At 42.3% G+C, this 16,301-nt stretch overlaps 1 protein-coding gene across 10 annotated transcripts in view; it reads left to right on the plus strand.

The window, feature by feature from the left end:
- The window catches only part of Hectd1 (HECT domain E3 ubiquitin protein ligase 1), an 88,514-nt gene that overhangs the window by 1,895 nt on the left and 70,318 nt on the right, over positions 1-16,301 (plus strand). The gene's annotated exons all lie outside the window — the stretch shown is intronic.

The raw sequence follows: 16,301 nt of genomic DNA on the forward strand, positions 1-16,301 counted from the left end.
ATTTTTAAATGTCCTTTTGGACATTTCTGCAGTCGTCTGTTTACTTTGCTGAGGAATAAAAGGTGGCGGGAAATGGAACCCTAGTAATGATAATTGTGGTTATGTAAATACATACTTGTTGAATGAATGCGAATTAGGAATACTAATATTAACCCATAGATTGGCTGAGTCAGTTAGGAGACATCTCATAAATTGAGGAGAATATACATGTTTATCTCCTTTAAAGCTGTTTCTGTACCACATGACTGACCAGGAGAGTAAGAGTAGACCTGCCTGTTTGGTTTTCTTATGGCATTGTGCTTTTGAGAAGGCGCATGGGTTGTCACACAGTGTGTGTGTGTTTGCGCATGTGTGCTTGCGTGTGTGCCATGGCAAGCATGTAGAAATCGGAGCACAGCTTTAGGGAGCTGATTTCTCATGTGGGTTCCAGGTTTGAGGTCAAGTTGTCAGGTTTATGGTAAGTACCTTTACCAGCCAAGCCATTTCACCACCCCAAATCGGGGGAGTTTTAAATAGTTCTGTTCAGAGATGATAATAGAGTTTGCATAAAAATTTTTAAAAAAAGTCGCTACTAGATAGGCCACTAAAGTCATGTTTTTCCTCTTGTATGATTCTAGTTCAGTAAAAGAATAAATGTTCTTCTGAGTTCATTTATGTTTACAGTTCTGAATTCCAATAAGTCATTAAAAACTTTTTATATATGCTTTAATGCTATTTAAAGGTAATTAGAAAATATTTGAGATATAAGCCTAAAGCTTGGTATAATTAATGCCTTTGAGGTGGAAACAGACTATATTACTTGCTAAATCTATACTATATTTTCAACTTGTTTTCTCTTTTGAGATTTAAGTAATAGTTTGGAATTTTGTTAAAACAGTATCATTTTAGCTGGATATGGTAGCTCTTGCTTTTAATCCCAGTGCTGGGGGGCTGGAGGTAGAAGAAGCAGAAATTAAAGGTCATCATTACATAGTATAGCAAACTTTCTTGTTGGACTATCTTTTGTGGGACTGCCAGCTCCCCAATAATGATGTTGAGAATTAATATTAGTTATGAAAGCTTGGCCTTAGGTTAGGCTCTTTCCCAACTAGCTCTTATAACTTAATTAACCAATACTTTTTAAATCTATGTTCTGCCACGTGGCTCGGTTACATCTTAGTATGGCACAACCGACTTGCTCCAAGTCTGCTGGTGAAATCTGTCTACCCAGATTCCTCTTCCCAGTTTCTCTCTCTACCCACAAGTCTAGCCTATTGTCTCCTGCTTAGCTATTGGCTATTTAGCTCTTTAATAAACTGATCAGAAGGCGCCTTAGGCAGAGATACCTCTTTACAGTGTAAACAAATACTCCTGAAACAACACAGTTAGTCCAAGCCAGTCTGAGCTACTGGAGACCCTGTCTCAAAAAACATCAAAGCAAGGATATGGCTCAGTGGGTAAAGGTGCTTACCCTAAGTCTGAGGATGTGAGTTCAGTGCCCAAAATCTATGTTATAGAAGGAGAGAACCAGTTTTGGTAAGTTGTTCTCTAACATGTTTGAACAGAGTTAATAGAAGCCGCTTCCACATCAGAGGGGTTGGTTTAACTCCTTTTATCAGTAGCTTTTTTTTTTTTTTTTTAATTTCAAGACAGGGTTTCTCTGTGTAGCTCTGGCTGTCCTGGAACGTTCTGTAGACCAGGCTGGCCTTGAACTCACAGAGATCCTCTGCCTCCCAAGTGCTGGGATTAAATGAGTGTGCCACCACCACCAGGCGATCAGTAGATTTTTTTTTTACTTTCTTTTTTTAATTTATTTATCTTTTTATTTTATTTTATTTTTTTTATGTGCATTGGTGTGAAGGTGTCAGATCCCCTGGAACTGGATTTTCAGAGAGTTGTGAGCTGCCATGTGGGTGCTGGGAATTGAACCCGGGTCCTCTGGAAGAGCAGTCAGTGCTTTTAACCTCTGAGCCATTTCTCCAGCCCCGATCAGTAGATTCTTTTTTTTTTTAATATTTATTTATTTATTTATTATGTATACAATGTTCTGTCTGTGTGTCTGCCTACAGGTCAGAAGAGGGCACCAGATCCCATTTCAGATGGTTGTGAGCCACCATGTGGTTGCTGGGAATTGAACTCAGGACCTTTGGAAGAGCAGGCAATGCTCTTAACCACTGAGCCATCTCTCCAGCCCTGATCAGTAGATTCTTAAAAGAATAACTTAGTTTCTCCTTGATAACCTGTTTTAGCAGGATTTATAGAAACATGTGGTAAAAGTATTCGTATGTTTCATTACATAGTCACCGTCAGATTAAGAGTTACTGTTTTGTTTAAAGGTTTATTTATGTTTTTGTGTATGCATGTCTGCATTCATGCCGTGTGCCTGAAGAGGCCAGTTCTCTGGACTGGAGTTACAGGTGGTGGTGAGCAACCTGATGTGGGTGCTGGGGTCCAGCCCAGTTCCTCAGGATCTTTGAGTGTTCTTAACTGCTGAGCACTTTGTGCATTTAAAAAGTCATTCTTGTCTCCCCACCCTAAGGCGGGGGCATTGTAGCCTAATGGTAGAGTTTACCTAGTATGGGGTTGAAAACCTGCTGGGGGAGAAAGTCACACTTGTCTGTTAAGCATTACTTTGTATTTTCTGTTTAGTTCACACACATGCACAGACACACACACACAGAGGTGGCTTGTTTTTGTTGTTTTGTTTTTTTTTCGAGATAGGGTTTCTCTGTGTAACAACCCTGGCTGTCCTGGAACTAGCTTTGTGGACCAGGCTGGTCTCGAACTCACAGAGATCCACCTGCCTCTGCTTCCTGAGTGCTGGTTTTAAAGGTGTGCACCACCGCTGTCTGGCTGAGTTTTTGTTGTTGTTGTTGCTGTTTTATTTATTTTTTTTTAAAAATATTTATTTATTATATATACAATATTCTGTTTGTGTGTATGCCTGCAGGCCAGAAGAGGGCACCAGACCTCATTACAGATGGTTGTGAGCCACCATGTGGTTGCTGGGAATTGAACTCAGGACCTTTGGAAGACCAGGCAGTGCTCCTAACCTCTGAGCCATCTCTCCAGCCCCCCCCCCCGTTTGTTTTTTTAAAGCAATATTGAGGTTTTCTTTTTCTTTAAACATTGTGATTTATTATTGTGACGTGTGAAGTTGGTTCTTGGTATTCACCGCTGACCTAGGTTCAATACATGAGATCTGCATGGTCTTAAAGAAGATCAACATACATGTTCTCTTCCATGTATGAGAGGCTTCAAGAGTTCCTCCTGCTCCTTCTGCCCCCACCTCCCAAGTTTGGCATTAAAGGTGTGTGCCACCATATCCAGCTAAAATAATACTGTGTTAGCAAAAATCTAAACTGTTATGTAGATAACTGTTGAAAAGGCAATGTAGATTTAGCAAGTAATATAGTCTGTCCCAGGGATTGGACCCAATCTGTCCTCTTGATGGCAGGTGCCTGTCTGCTGAGCTGTGGCACTGGCTCTAGTAGAGGGGTTTATAACAGCGCTTAAAGAAACTGTTACTGCATTAAAACAGTTTAGACGATAGCTCCAAAAAATTAGATTTGTGCATGTATCTATTTGTGTGTACATGCATGTAGAAGTTGATTTTTTTTCCTTCAACCATGTAGATCCCAGGGAGTGGACTCAGGTCAGCAAGCTTGGTGGCAAGTGCCATCTACTGAGCCATCATTGGACATAAAGACGGGTTTTTTTGTTTTTTGTTTTTGTTTTTTTTTTAATAAAAGAAGATTTGTTTGTTTTTAGCTGGGCATGGTGGTGCTTGTCTTTAATCCCAGCAGAAGCAGGTGGATCTCTGAGTTCAAGGGCAACCTGGTCGACTTGAGTGAGTTCAAGGGCATCTAGGGTTGTTACACAGAGAAACCCTGTCTAGAAACTAACAATTAGTTTTTATTTCATGTGTATGGGTGTTTTGCCTGCATGCATGTCTGTGCCTTGAGTTCGTATCTGGGAGGCCATTGGATTCCCTAGAACTGGAATTACGGATGTTATGAGCCACCATGTGAGTGTTGGGAATTAACCAAGTACTCTTTTTTTAAAAAATATTTATTTATTTATTATGGATACAATATTCTGTCTACATATATGCCTGCAGGCCAGAAGAGGGCACCAGACCTCATTACAGATGGTTGTGAGCCACCATGTGGTTGCTGGGAATTGAACTCAGGACTTTTGGAAGACCAGGCAATGCTCTTAACCTCTGAGCCATCTCTCAAGCCCTGGACCAAGTACTCTTAACTGCTGAGCCAACTCTCCAGCCCTAAAGGAGAACTGTTTTACTGTTTTTTTTTTTTTTTAAAGATTATTTATTATGTACACAGCTTTCTGCCTGCATGTGTGCCTGCACACCAGAAGAGGACGCCAGATCTCAGTACAGATGGCTGTGAGCCACCATGTGGGTGCTGGGAACTGAACCCAGGTCCTCTGCAGGAACAGCAAGTGTCTTTAACCATCCAGCTCTTTTTTTTCCAGTCCTGACACTCAAATTCTTACAGTCTCATTATCTACTTAGCTTCTGTTCCTCCGTAAAATGGCTATGTGGTCTCAGGTGGGGATTAGTGGAGAGGACATATGGGAAAAGTGTTTCAAGTGAAGTCATATGATAAGCTTGAATTATATTTTGGCACATTGTTTCTTGAAACAGTGATTAATTTGGGAGTCTTTCTTGTTCTTAGACAGGTTCTCATGCACCCTGGGTTGGGCTGAAATTTGTTAGCTAGCCAAGGTTTCAGTTCTGCCTGGTCCTCTCAAGCGCTGGGACTGCAAGTTCGTGCCACCATAGACCCAGCTTTCATTTGGTTTTGAAGCAGTGTCATCACTATAGTGCAGGCTGGCCCCTCCACTTGTGCACCACCACAGCTGACTTCCCTTCTGCCTCAGCTTCCTCAGGGTCAGAATTGCAGGCACCAGCCCACTCTAGCAAGCTTTTTAAAGTCTTTTTAAGTCAACAAATAGAGCAGGTGAAAACCAAGACAGGTTTTAGGAGATAGGATTTCTCTGTAGCCCTGACTGCCTGATTGCCCTGGAACTCACGCTGTAGACCAGGATGGCCTTGAACTCCCAAGAGTTTCACCTGCCTTTGGCTCTCAAGTGTTGGGAGTAAGGTGTGCCTAACAAATTTTCTACAGCCATAGACAATCTTCCAATTTGATTTCATAAAGTTAATAGTCTGGTTATGTCTAATAAATCAAGACTTGCCCACATATTTGATACACTTTGCCTGGTTTCTTTGGATTGAAAGTGTGCATCTGTACAGTTAGGAAAGGCACACACTGCATTGAAAACCATGGCTTTTGGACTGGGCTATAGCTGAGTTCAGAATTCTGCCTTCATTGCAAAGCTTTCATGGGATAGACTTTTGAGTTTGATTCCTAATCCTTGTTGGGTTTTGATGAAGATCAAGTGAGGCTAATGCATGTGAAATACTAATGTGTGCATTTTGCATAATAGTTAAATGATTTTCCCCTTGGAATTGTTCTGAATCTCTATGGGCTTGTTTGACTGTCCTTTTGGAGTTAACGAATATGCTTTTAGTCTTCAATCTCCATGCACTGTTGAAGGCTGGGACCTTAGTTTGATCCCTGAAAGCCCCTGGGAGAAGAAACCTGACTCTTGCAATTTGTCCTTTGGCTTTGACACATATACACAATAGCAAATAGCCACACTCAAGTAAATAAATATAATTAAAACAAAACAAAAAACCCATACTGCAACAGATCAAGTGCAGAAGCAAACGTACCAAGTTCTTTTCCATTAAGGCAGGCTTTAGGGAGATTTATAAAAGGGCTAATTCTTACCTTACTGCCGCTCCTCTCTCAAATGCTTTATTTAGTCATTTTTATTTTAATTTTTTTTTATTTTATTTTTTGATTTATTTATTAAGGATTTCTGCCTCCTCCCCGCAACCGCCTCCCATTTCCCTCCCCCTCCCCCGATCAAGTCACCCTCCCTCATCTGCTCAAAGAGCAATCAGGGTTCCCTGACCTGTGGGAAGCCCAAGGACCGCCCACCTCTATCCAGGTCTCCTAAGGTGAGCATCCAAACTGCCTAGGCTCCCCCAAAGCCAGTACGTGCAGTAGGATCAAAAACCCACTGCGATTGTTCCTGAGTTCTCAGTATTCCTCATTGTCCTCTATGTTCAGCTAGTCCGGATTTATCCCATGCTTTTTCAGACCCAGGCCAGCTGGCCTTGGTGAGTTCCCGATAGAACATCCCCATTGTCTCAGTGAGTGGGTGCACCCCTCGCGGTCCTGAGTTCCTTGCTCGTGCTCCGTCTCCTTCTGCTCCTGATTTGGACCTTGAGATTTCTGTCCTGTGCTCCTCTGTCTCTGTCTCCTTTCATCGCCTGATGAAGGTTAATAATCATGAGGATGCCTATGTGTTTGTCTTTGGGTTCACCTTCTTACTTAGCTTCTCTAGGAACATGCATTATAAGCTCATTGTCCTTTATTTATGGCTAGAAACCAAATATGAGTGAGTACATCCCTTGTTCCTCTTTTTGGGTCTGGCTTACCTCACTCAGGATAGTGTTTTCTATTTCCATCCATTTGTATGCAAAATTCAAGAAGTCCTTGTTTTTTACTGCTGAGTAATACTCTAATATGTATATATTCCATAGTTTCTTCATCCATTCTTCCGTTGAAGGACATCTAGGTTGTTTCCAGGTTCTGGCTATTACAAACAATGCTGCCATGAACATAGTTGAGCATATACTTTTGTTGTATGATAGGGCCTCTCTTGGGTATATTCCCAAGAGTGGTATTGCTGGATCCAGGGGTAGGTTGATTCCGAATTTCCTGAGAAACCAAAACACTGCTTTCCAGAGTGGTTGCACAAGTTTGCATTCCCACCAGCAATGGGTGAGTGTCCCCCTTTCTCCACAACCTCTCCAGCAAAGGCTATCATTGGTGTTTTTGATTTTAGCCATTCTGACAGGTGTAAGATGGTATCTTAAAGTTGTCTTGATTTGCATTTCCCTGATCGCTAGGGAAGTTGAGCATGACCTTAAGTGTCTTTTGGCCATTTGAAGTTCTTCTGTTGAGAATTCTCTGTTCAGCTCAGTGCCCCATTTTATAATTGGATTGATTAGCCTTTTACGGTCTCGTTTCTTGATTTCTTTATATATTTTGGAGATCAGACCTTTGTCAGTTGCGGGGTTGGTGAAAATCTTCTCCCAGTAAGTGGGTTGCCTTTTTGTCTTAGTGACAGTGTCCTTTGCTTTACAGAAGCTTCTCAGCCTCAGGAGGTCCCATTTATTCAATGATGCCCTTAGTGTCTGTGCTGCTGGGGTTATACGTAGGAAGTGGTCTCCTGTGCCCATGTGCTGTAGAGTACTTCCCACTTCCTCTTCTATCAGGTTCAGTGTGTTCGGACTGATATTGAGGTCTTTAATCCATTTGGACTTGAGTTTTGTGCATGGTGATAGATATGGATCTATTTTCATTCTTTTACAGATTGACATCCAGTTTTGCCAGCACAATTTTTTTACAAGCTATAGTTAACACATAAGAAGCTTATTATTCTCAATTTTATTTTTTTTTAATGAAGCAGAGTGGGGGTACTTTTTATAATTTTAAAAAATGATTTAATTTTGTGTGCATTGTTTTGCATGTATGTATGTGTGAAAATGTCAAATCCCTGGGAGCTGGCGTTACCAACAGGTGTGAGCTGCCATGTAAATGCTGGGACTTGAACCCCGGTTCTGTCTGGAAGAGCAGACAGCATTTTTAGCTGCTTAATCATCTCTTCAGCCTCACTTTTTCTAATTTTCAGTTACATTTTATTTATTGTATGTGTGTCTAGGGGTAGTGCTGCAGGATGCTGGTGGGGGTCAGGGTGGTCTGCAGGGGTTCTTTCCTTCTGCCATGTCAGTCATATTCAGCAACTGTCTTAAAAGCCCATTGTTGGGGCTGGAGAAATGGCTCAGTGGTTAAGAGCACTAACTGCTCTTTCAGAGGACCCAGGTTCAATTCCCAGCACCCACATGGCAGCTCACAACTGTCTGAAGTTAGAGTTGCAGGGGATCTGACACCTTCATACCAATGCACATAAAATAAAGTTAAATAAACCATAAAAATATTTTTTTAAAAAAAGCCTATTGTTTTGGAGACAGGGTTTCTCTGTAGCCCTGCCTGGCCTGGAACTTATTTTATAGACCAGACTAGACACAGATCCACCTACCTCTGCCTCCTGAGTACTGAAATTAAAGGTGTGCGCCCCCACACCTCCCTAAAGACTGCAGACTGTAGCACAAGGGCTCATAAAGAAGGCATTGTGTGATGTGCACCTGAGCGCTTGGGTGTGGGTGGTTAGGGAGGCCACAGGAGCCTTTTCAGCTGAAATTTTAGTATGTATTTATTTATCATTATGCATATGTATAAATGCGTGGGGAAGCAGTACATATGATTGTCATGGCATGGATGTACCAGTGAGAGGACAGTTTTGTGGACTTGGTTTTCTCCTAATTTTATATGGATTCTGAGAATCAAACTCAGGTTATCAGGCTTGTTAGCAAGCACCTTTACCAGATGAGGCATCTTACCAGCCCGACCCATTCTTTTTTGAGACAAGGACTCCCAGTGCAGCATGAAACTTGCCAGTTAGACTAGGCTGACCTAAGCTATCCATTCTGGGAATATAAACCCGTGACAGCATGCCCTGCTTATTTTTGCCCCCTCAGTAAAAAAATTATAATGTGTATGTATGTGTGTCTGTCTGTCTGTCTGTTATGCAAGTGGACCACATGTAAGGACAGCATTCTAGAGTTAGTTTTCTCCTACCAAATGGGACTCAGGAGTCAAAATCAGATCCTCCTCAGGCCATTTTATCTTTTTTTTTTTTTTTGGTTTTTCGAGACAGGGTTTCTCTGTGGTTTTGGAGCCTGTCCTGGAACTAGCTCTTGTAGACCAGGCTGGTCTTGAACTCACAGAGATCCACCTGCCTCTGCCTCCCGAGTGCTGGGATTAAAGGCGTGCGGCACCACTGCCCGGCTTGATTTTGATTTTTTGAGATAGGGTTTCTCTGTAGCTTTGGAGCCTGTCCTGGAACTAGCTCTTGTAGACCAGGCTGGCCTCGAACTCACAGAAATCTGTCTGCCTCTGCCTCCTGAGTGCTGGGATTAAAGGCGTGTTTCACCACTGCCCAGCCAGTCCATTTTAAAAATCATTTATCTGTGTCTGAATGTGGGTATGTATGTGCACATGAGTGTAAATGCTTTTGGAGGCCAGGCCTGTTAGTTGCCCTAGAGCTGTATAGAGACATTTGTGAGCTGTCTACGAGGGCTGGGAACCAAACTCTGATCCTCTACCAGCAGAGCAAGTGCTGTCAACCACTGAGTCATCTCTCCAGGCCTCAGAAGACATTTTAGCAGATTTTAAGCATGGATGCTCTGGGAAAATGAGACATACACAAGTGTGGGAAGCCCGTGCTTCCCTGGGGAGTTGCCAGGGGTTATTTTAGATTAAACTCTCAGTACATTTTTAAATCCCCCAGATTCACTTTGAGTATAGTAAATAGAAGACCTGAACAACACATAAGACAATTCTTTAGGACTCATAATTTTTAAATCCTAACAAGTTCCTGTGACTATCACTTTCCTGCAAGTGTACAGCTCATGGTAACCTGACATGCTCAAGTTGTCCCCTAGCCTTCAGTCATCTCAGGACCACATTAACCTTTGGGATCTTTTCACTATATTTATTAATTATGTGTTTTGCAGCAGGGTCTCTTGTAGCCCATACTGGTATCAAACTGGCTGTGCAGCCAAGAATGACCTTAAACTCTCAGCCCACTGCTCCACCTTCCAGACGCTGGGATCACGAGTGTATGAGGCAGAGATTTGAGTGGTGCTGGGGGTCCAGCTCAGTGCATGCTCAGCAAGCAGTCTCCCAACTGAGCCATAGCCCCAGCCTGGGAGAAATGCTTTGTCTTTTATAGTTATTCGTTTATTTCTGTAATTTAGGGCCCACTTGTAATTTTCAGACTTATTAACATGACTTTTTCTTCAACATCCACCCCTAAGATATCTCAAATGTCATCATGAATAAATCCAACTCCAGTCTTTGGCTAGGGGAATAGTGGTGTACTCCTGTAATCTCAGCATTTCAGAGGCCAAGATAGGATAATTGCCACAAATTTGGGCAATTTAGCCTGGGCTAAGACCCTGTCACAAAACCAACCTTCCATTATTGTCCTGTGACTGGTGCCATCCCCCACTTCTTCCTTTGACACTCTCAAACTCTGTTCAGTAGGTCCAGACTATTTTGCCTTTTAAAATTCTCTCAAAACTGTCGTTTTCTTTTGCCTTTTTTGGGATATCTGTGGAAGAGAGAAGTAAGACAGAACCTTGTCGTGTAGCCCTGGCTGGCCTGGAACTTGCTGTGTGGTCAAGGATGGTGAATTCTGGTCCAGCAGAATGCTGGGATTATAGGTGTGTATCACCACACTTGGATTGTGTAGTGCTGGATACTGGACTCAGGGCTTCGGGCGCTCCAGGCAAGAAACCCACCACCAAGTTAGTCTCCAGCTTCCTCAGCCCTTTTGAAAATCTTTGCATTTTGAGGCAGAGCTTATTGGTTAGGCTAACCATGACTTTACTCTGGCCCAGGCAGGCCTTGAACTTGGAGATCCTGCTTTAGCTCCCAGATAGCTGGGATTACAGGCTTGAACCATAGGACCTGCTTGATCTGTGTTATACTGAGGGGATGACTCATCTGTATTTAATTTTCTAAAATCTCCCATTGGTCATGTGGAAAATACTTTCCACTGTTGTACAGGTATTTTAAATGTTGACATAGTTCATCTTAACAGTACAAAGGTTCACATTTGTTACTATGACTACTAATTATATAAAAAAGTCTTTATTGGGATGCTGTTAGCTCTTTATGACAATTATATTCTTCAGAGTGGTAGTTTTTGCTTGAAAGTGTGTTTTTATGATTGGTAACAAGCCCCATTGCTTGTTTTTCTTGCATTAAAAGGTTTGCTTCATTACATTTTAAGAAAATGTTTACCAGATAGCTTGATCACACCTTATTTATAAATTTGTTGTGTGTATGTGCCTAGCTGCAGTGAGTCTTGTGGAGGTCAAAGGACAGCTTGACTGTCCATGGCATGAGTCCTTTGGAATTTGGGTTATCAGGCTTGGTGGCCAGTTCCTTTACTTGCTGAATGACCTCACCAGTGTTTGCTAGATATCTAAGCCTCTACAATCAGTTTGTTTGGTTGTCCTTGAATAAAATGTTACTGCAAGAATATAGCCACTGGTTCAGTTCTCAGACAGTTGAGCAGGTGTTTTTCACTGACAAGCTATTATATTATTCTTTGGTTATGTAGAAGTTCTTTGTGCTTTCTTCTCATTTTCTTTGTAGAATAATTGAAAGATTTATATCTGAAGGGTTCAGGTTTAGTAAGATTAATAATTTTGTTGTTCCATCGAAGTTCTTCTTTGAAATTGGCCTTCATTTTCCTGTTAGTTCCTGGCAGTGAAGAATGCAGTTACTAGTATTGACTGCATTTGTGAGTTTTCACTGTAGTAACTTGTATTAGCTAGTATTAACTAGTATTAAATGTAACTACTGCCCTTGACACTGTGAAGCTCCAGTAAGTTATTTTTGTTTTGTTTTGTTTTTTTGTTTGTTTGTTTTGGAAAGAGATTCTCACTGTGTAACACTGGCTAGCCTGGAATTCTTTTGTAAATCAAGCTGAACTCAGGTGATAAACCTGCCTCGCCCTCCCAAGTGCTGGGGTTAAAGAAGGGGCTACCACCTCCAGCAGCTTTATCCTATCCTGCCTTGCTTTCACTTCCTAGTGCATAGGAGACAGTGAATCAGGGAGAGAAAAGAGGTTTCATTGAATACCAGTGAGGTCAGTAGCATGAAATCTGAAGGTGTCCTTTGTATTTAGCGTCTTTCTCAAGTGGACTGGCCGCGAGGGCTGGGTTTGAAAGGGCTGATGTGAAGACAGATCTTTGTTTAGGGCAGGACTGCTGTTCTCTAGGGATCAGGACCTTGTGTGAGAGCTCCAGCCCTGAGTCCTTGATATACATGGTGGGAATCACCTGGGGTTCTTGTTAAACCAACATTCTGATCGAGTTGGTCAATTTTTTTTAATTAATTTTGTTTTGTGTGCTTGAGTGTTCTGCCTGCATGCATGTCTGCATCGTGTGTGTACCTGGTATTCTCAGAGGCCAGGAGAGGCCTCAGATCCCCAGAACTGAATTTACACAGTTACAAGCCGCCACGTGGATGCTGGGAATCAAACCTGGGTTCTATAAAAGCAAAAAGTACTTTCAACCCCTGAACCATCTCTCCAGCCTTGGTCTATACTCCTAACACGATTCTAGAAAATGCAGCAAGAGTGTCAGAATGTTCCGCAGATCTGTAATCCCAGCATTTGAAAGGCTGAGACAGGAGGGTCACTTAAGAATTTGCGGCCAGCTGGGGTGTGTATATATGTATGTGTGTGTGTGTGTGTGTGTGTGTGTGTGTGTGTTCTCTCTCTCTCTCTCTCTCTCTCTCTCTCTCTCTCTCTCTCTCTCTCTCTCTCTCTCTCTGCTTTGGCTGCTTAGAGCTTGCTCTGTAGACCATGCTGGCCTCAAACTCAGAGATCTGCCTGCCTTTCCCTTCAAGCTCTGCTGTTAAAGGTGTCTATCGCTAGGCCTGGATCAATCATAGGCCTTAAATTGTTTTAGATTTAATAAGGAAAAATGGGAAAGAACTCCAGAGAGTGGGAAGAACTCCAGGGGAGGAAACATGCTTTTTGGTCTTTTTTTTAAAAATTATTTTCTTATATTTATTTATTAAGTATGTATATAATATTTTGTCTGTGTGTATGTCTGCAGGCCAGAAGAGGGCACCAGACCTCATTACAGATAGATGGTTGTGAGCCACCATGTGGTTGCTGGGAGTTGAACTCAGGACCGTTGGAAGAACAGGCAATGCTCTTAACCACTGAGCCATCTCTCCAGCCCTTTTGGTCTTGTTGATTGTAAGCCTAGGACTAAATGCTTGAGTTGTCTGTCTAGCCTCCTTCCTTCCTTCCTTCCTTCCTTCCTTCCTTCCTTCCTTCCTTCCTTCCTTCCTTCCTTCCTTCCCCCCTTTTTAAACAAAGGAAGTAATCCATAGACAGCTAAAAAATCCCCAAAGATATTTAGAAATCCCATTCACAGTAGTTTCAAAAGGAAAAACAAAACTGTAGTAATGTACCAATGCATTAGACTTGTGTAATGAAGATCTATAGAAGCCTCCAGAAAGTGGAAAGCACTGCCGTGCTTTGGGGAGATAGAATTCTACCGGAAAGTGCTGCGTTACTGGAATGTCCGCAGATGCAATCACAAGCAGAGAAACATGGTTGTAAAATTCATATGGAATTTCAGAAGACTCTTAAGAGCTGTAGTGTTCCTAAGTAGAACAGTAACTTAGCTTAAATTATACTCCAGAGCCATAATGACAGCATGGTCTTGCTCCAAAAACAGACATGTAAACTATAGAATAGAGGGCTCCAATATGTTAGGGGCAGAACTGATAGAGTAACATCCATTAAAGTACAGTCTGGGAAGTACACCAATGGTGGTCTTCACACCAGACAGGCTGAGGACCCACCCAGGGTCTGTCTAGAATCCCTGGCAGATTCCCGTGAAACCACTGGTCTTCAGTTTATGTTAGAAGGTTAAAGACACTGATGTCAGCAGAAAGTGGCAAGTAGTACAACAGATAGTTGTACTTGCTAGCACCATGGGAAGGCAACCTTCTGGGAACAGGCAAAAAGCAAGGCTTTTTACCTCTGACAACTTTTTTTTTTTTAATATTTATTTATTATGTATACAATATTCTGTGTGTATGCCTGCTGGCCAGAAGAGGGCACCAGACCTCATTACAGATGGTTGTGAGCCACCATGTGGTTGCTGGGAATTGAACTCAGGACCTTTGGAAGAGCAGGCAATGCTCTTAACCTCTGAGCCATCTCTCCAGCCCCCTCTGACAACTTTTTATCTAGTTGGAAAAGTGGCACCCACATTTAGGGTGACTCTTCCTACTTTGCATAACCTGATGAAGAAAATCCCCTAACAGCTGTGCTCGGAGCTTTTTTCTTAGTTGGTTTCAGGTCCAGTTAAGTTGATCGCCAAAGTGAACTATCTAAACAGACAACTAATTTGTGACAGTTGTCAGAAACATGCATTGGAAAAAAAGACCTTCTCTTTGGTGCTGGTAAAATTGATTTTCCACACGCAGAAGAGTAAAATTACATCCATCACTTTGTGTGTGTGTGTGTGTGTGTTTTTTTTTTTTTTTTTGAGACAGGGTTTCTTCGGATCCAACATACTAACCACTGAGAAACACTTGTAGCTTGTAATGTCTCTTATCCTTACCTACCAAGTCTCCGTGTTATAAAGTCTGTTGTAGTAAATAGAAACAGAAGCCTCTGGCTTTATTTCATTATAGTAGTAATTTCATGGTACATGATTTTTTAAATCCTGCTTTTATTTATTTTACAAAATCTTAGTGTGTGTGTATGTGTGTAGTGTATGTTTACATGTGTATACTTGCACGCTGGTTCTTTCATTTTACCTTGGGGCCCTAGGGACTGAACTCAGATCATCAGGGTTGGCATTTAACTCCTGAACATCTCACTTTCCCCTTTTAGTTTTATTTATTTTACATGTGCATCTGTGCATCATGTGTGTTTCTGGACCCAGAGATGCCAGAAGAGGGCATCAGATCCTCTGGACACTGGAGTTACAGATGGTTGTGAGCTGCCATGTGCATGTCGGGAACTGAACCTGAGTATTAAACACTGAACATCAAGTGCTTTTAGCCACTCAGCCTCCCTCCAGCCTTCCAGGGATTTCTTAACCACTTGCCTCTCTCCAGCCTCCCAGAGATTCCTTAACCACTCGGCCTCCCTCCAGCCTCCCAGGGATTCCTTAACCACTTGCCTCTCTCCAGCCTCCCAGAGATTCCTTAACCACTAGGCTTCCCTCTAGCCTCCCAGGGATTCTTTTTTTAGTTCTTTTCTTTCTCTCCTTCCTTTAATCCCTTAGCTCCCCTGGCTCTTTTAATCAGTCTTAGGAAGCTAGGACTGTTGAGCTTTAGCCATGTTTTGCCCTGCCCTCCATTCCGTTATTTTGTCCCATCCTGGTCACCCTCAGGATAAAAGTGGTGAGAAAATAGGTGTGGGGAGGTAAAAATAACACTTGATAATGGGATTTTCCTCAGGCTCTTGGATCACAGGAGCCTTGTTCTGAGTTTCCAGGGGTTCTGAGGCATGTGCTGGAGCCAGCTTTGGATCCAGATTAGGAAGAGAACACCTGAGGAATCTCCCCACATGTTCTGCCATGCTTTAATATTCTTTTCCTTCATCTTTTGTTGTGTGCTTCTGCCACAGGTACGTTAGCTCTCTCTGTAGCTGTGACAGAATTCTTTATTTTTTACTTTTATGTGCATTAGTATTTTGCCTGCATGTATATCTCTGTGAGGGTGTCAGATCTTGGAATTACAGACAGTGTTAGCTTCCATGTGGATGCTGGGAATTGAACCTGGTTCCTCTGGGAGAGCAATCAGTGCTCTTAACACACTGAGCCATCTCTCCAGCCCCGTAACAGAATTCTTAAGGCCAACATGAAAGGAAAGGTTTATTTCGGCTCAGGTAGAAGAGTTTCAGTACATGCTCCTTTGGCTTTTTGCTTTAGAGCCAATGACAAGCAGAATATAATGGCAGGGATCCCAGGACAGAGCATAGCTGCTCCCCTGTGACAGTCTGGAAGTTACAAGAATTTTTTTTCTTTTGGTCTTTTTAGGACAAGACAAGGTTTCTGTGTATAGCCTTGGTTGTCCTAGAACTCCCTCTGTAGTAGACCGGGCCGGCCTTTAACTTAGAGATTTGCCTGTCTCTCTCTTCCAAGTGCTGAGATTAAAAGTGTGAGCTACCACAGATGAACTGGAAGCTAAAGAAAAGGACTGGAGCCATAATAGTCTCTGCAATTGCTTGCCAGTGGTGACCCTGCTTTCTCTACTAGGCCTTATCCCCTAAATACTTTACAGTGTTCATCACGCTTTGAATATATGAACCTCAGGACATTCCAGAGCTAAGCTATAAGTAGAGGCCAAAGTGTGAGAGAAAAAAGGAAGGAAGGTGTACCGCTCTTACACGGAATGGAGTTTGGTTCTAGCTCAGTTTCCAGCGCTCGCTCTGGTGGTTGAGAACTGTGTGTATGCCAGCTCTGTGAGTTTTTTGAAGAAAAAAAAAGTTGGGTTTTTTTTTTTGTTGTTGTAGCAAGTTTTCTGAAGAAAGGTTGAAAT

The sequence above is a fragment of the Microtus pennsylvanicus genome, chromosome 14 (assembly GCF_037038515.1).
Source record: "Microtus pennsylvanicus isolate mMicPen1 chromosome 14, mMicPen1.hap1, whole genome shotgun sequence".
Classification (NCBI taxonomy): Eukaryota; Metazoa; Chordata; class Mammalia; order Rodentia; family Cricetidae; genus Microtus; species Microtus pennsylvanicus.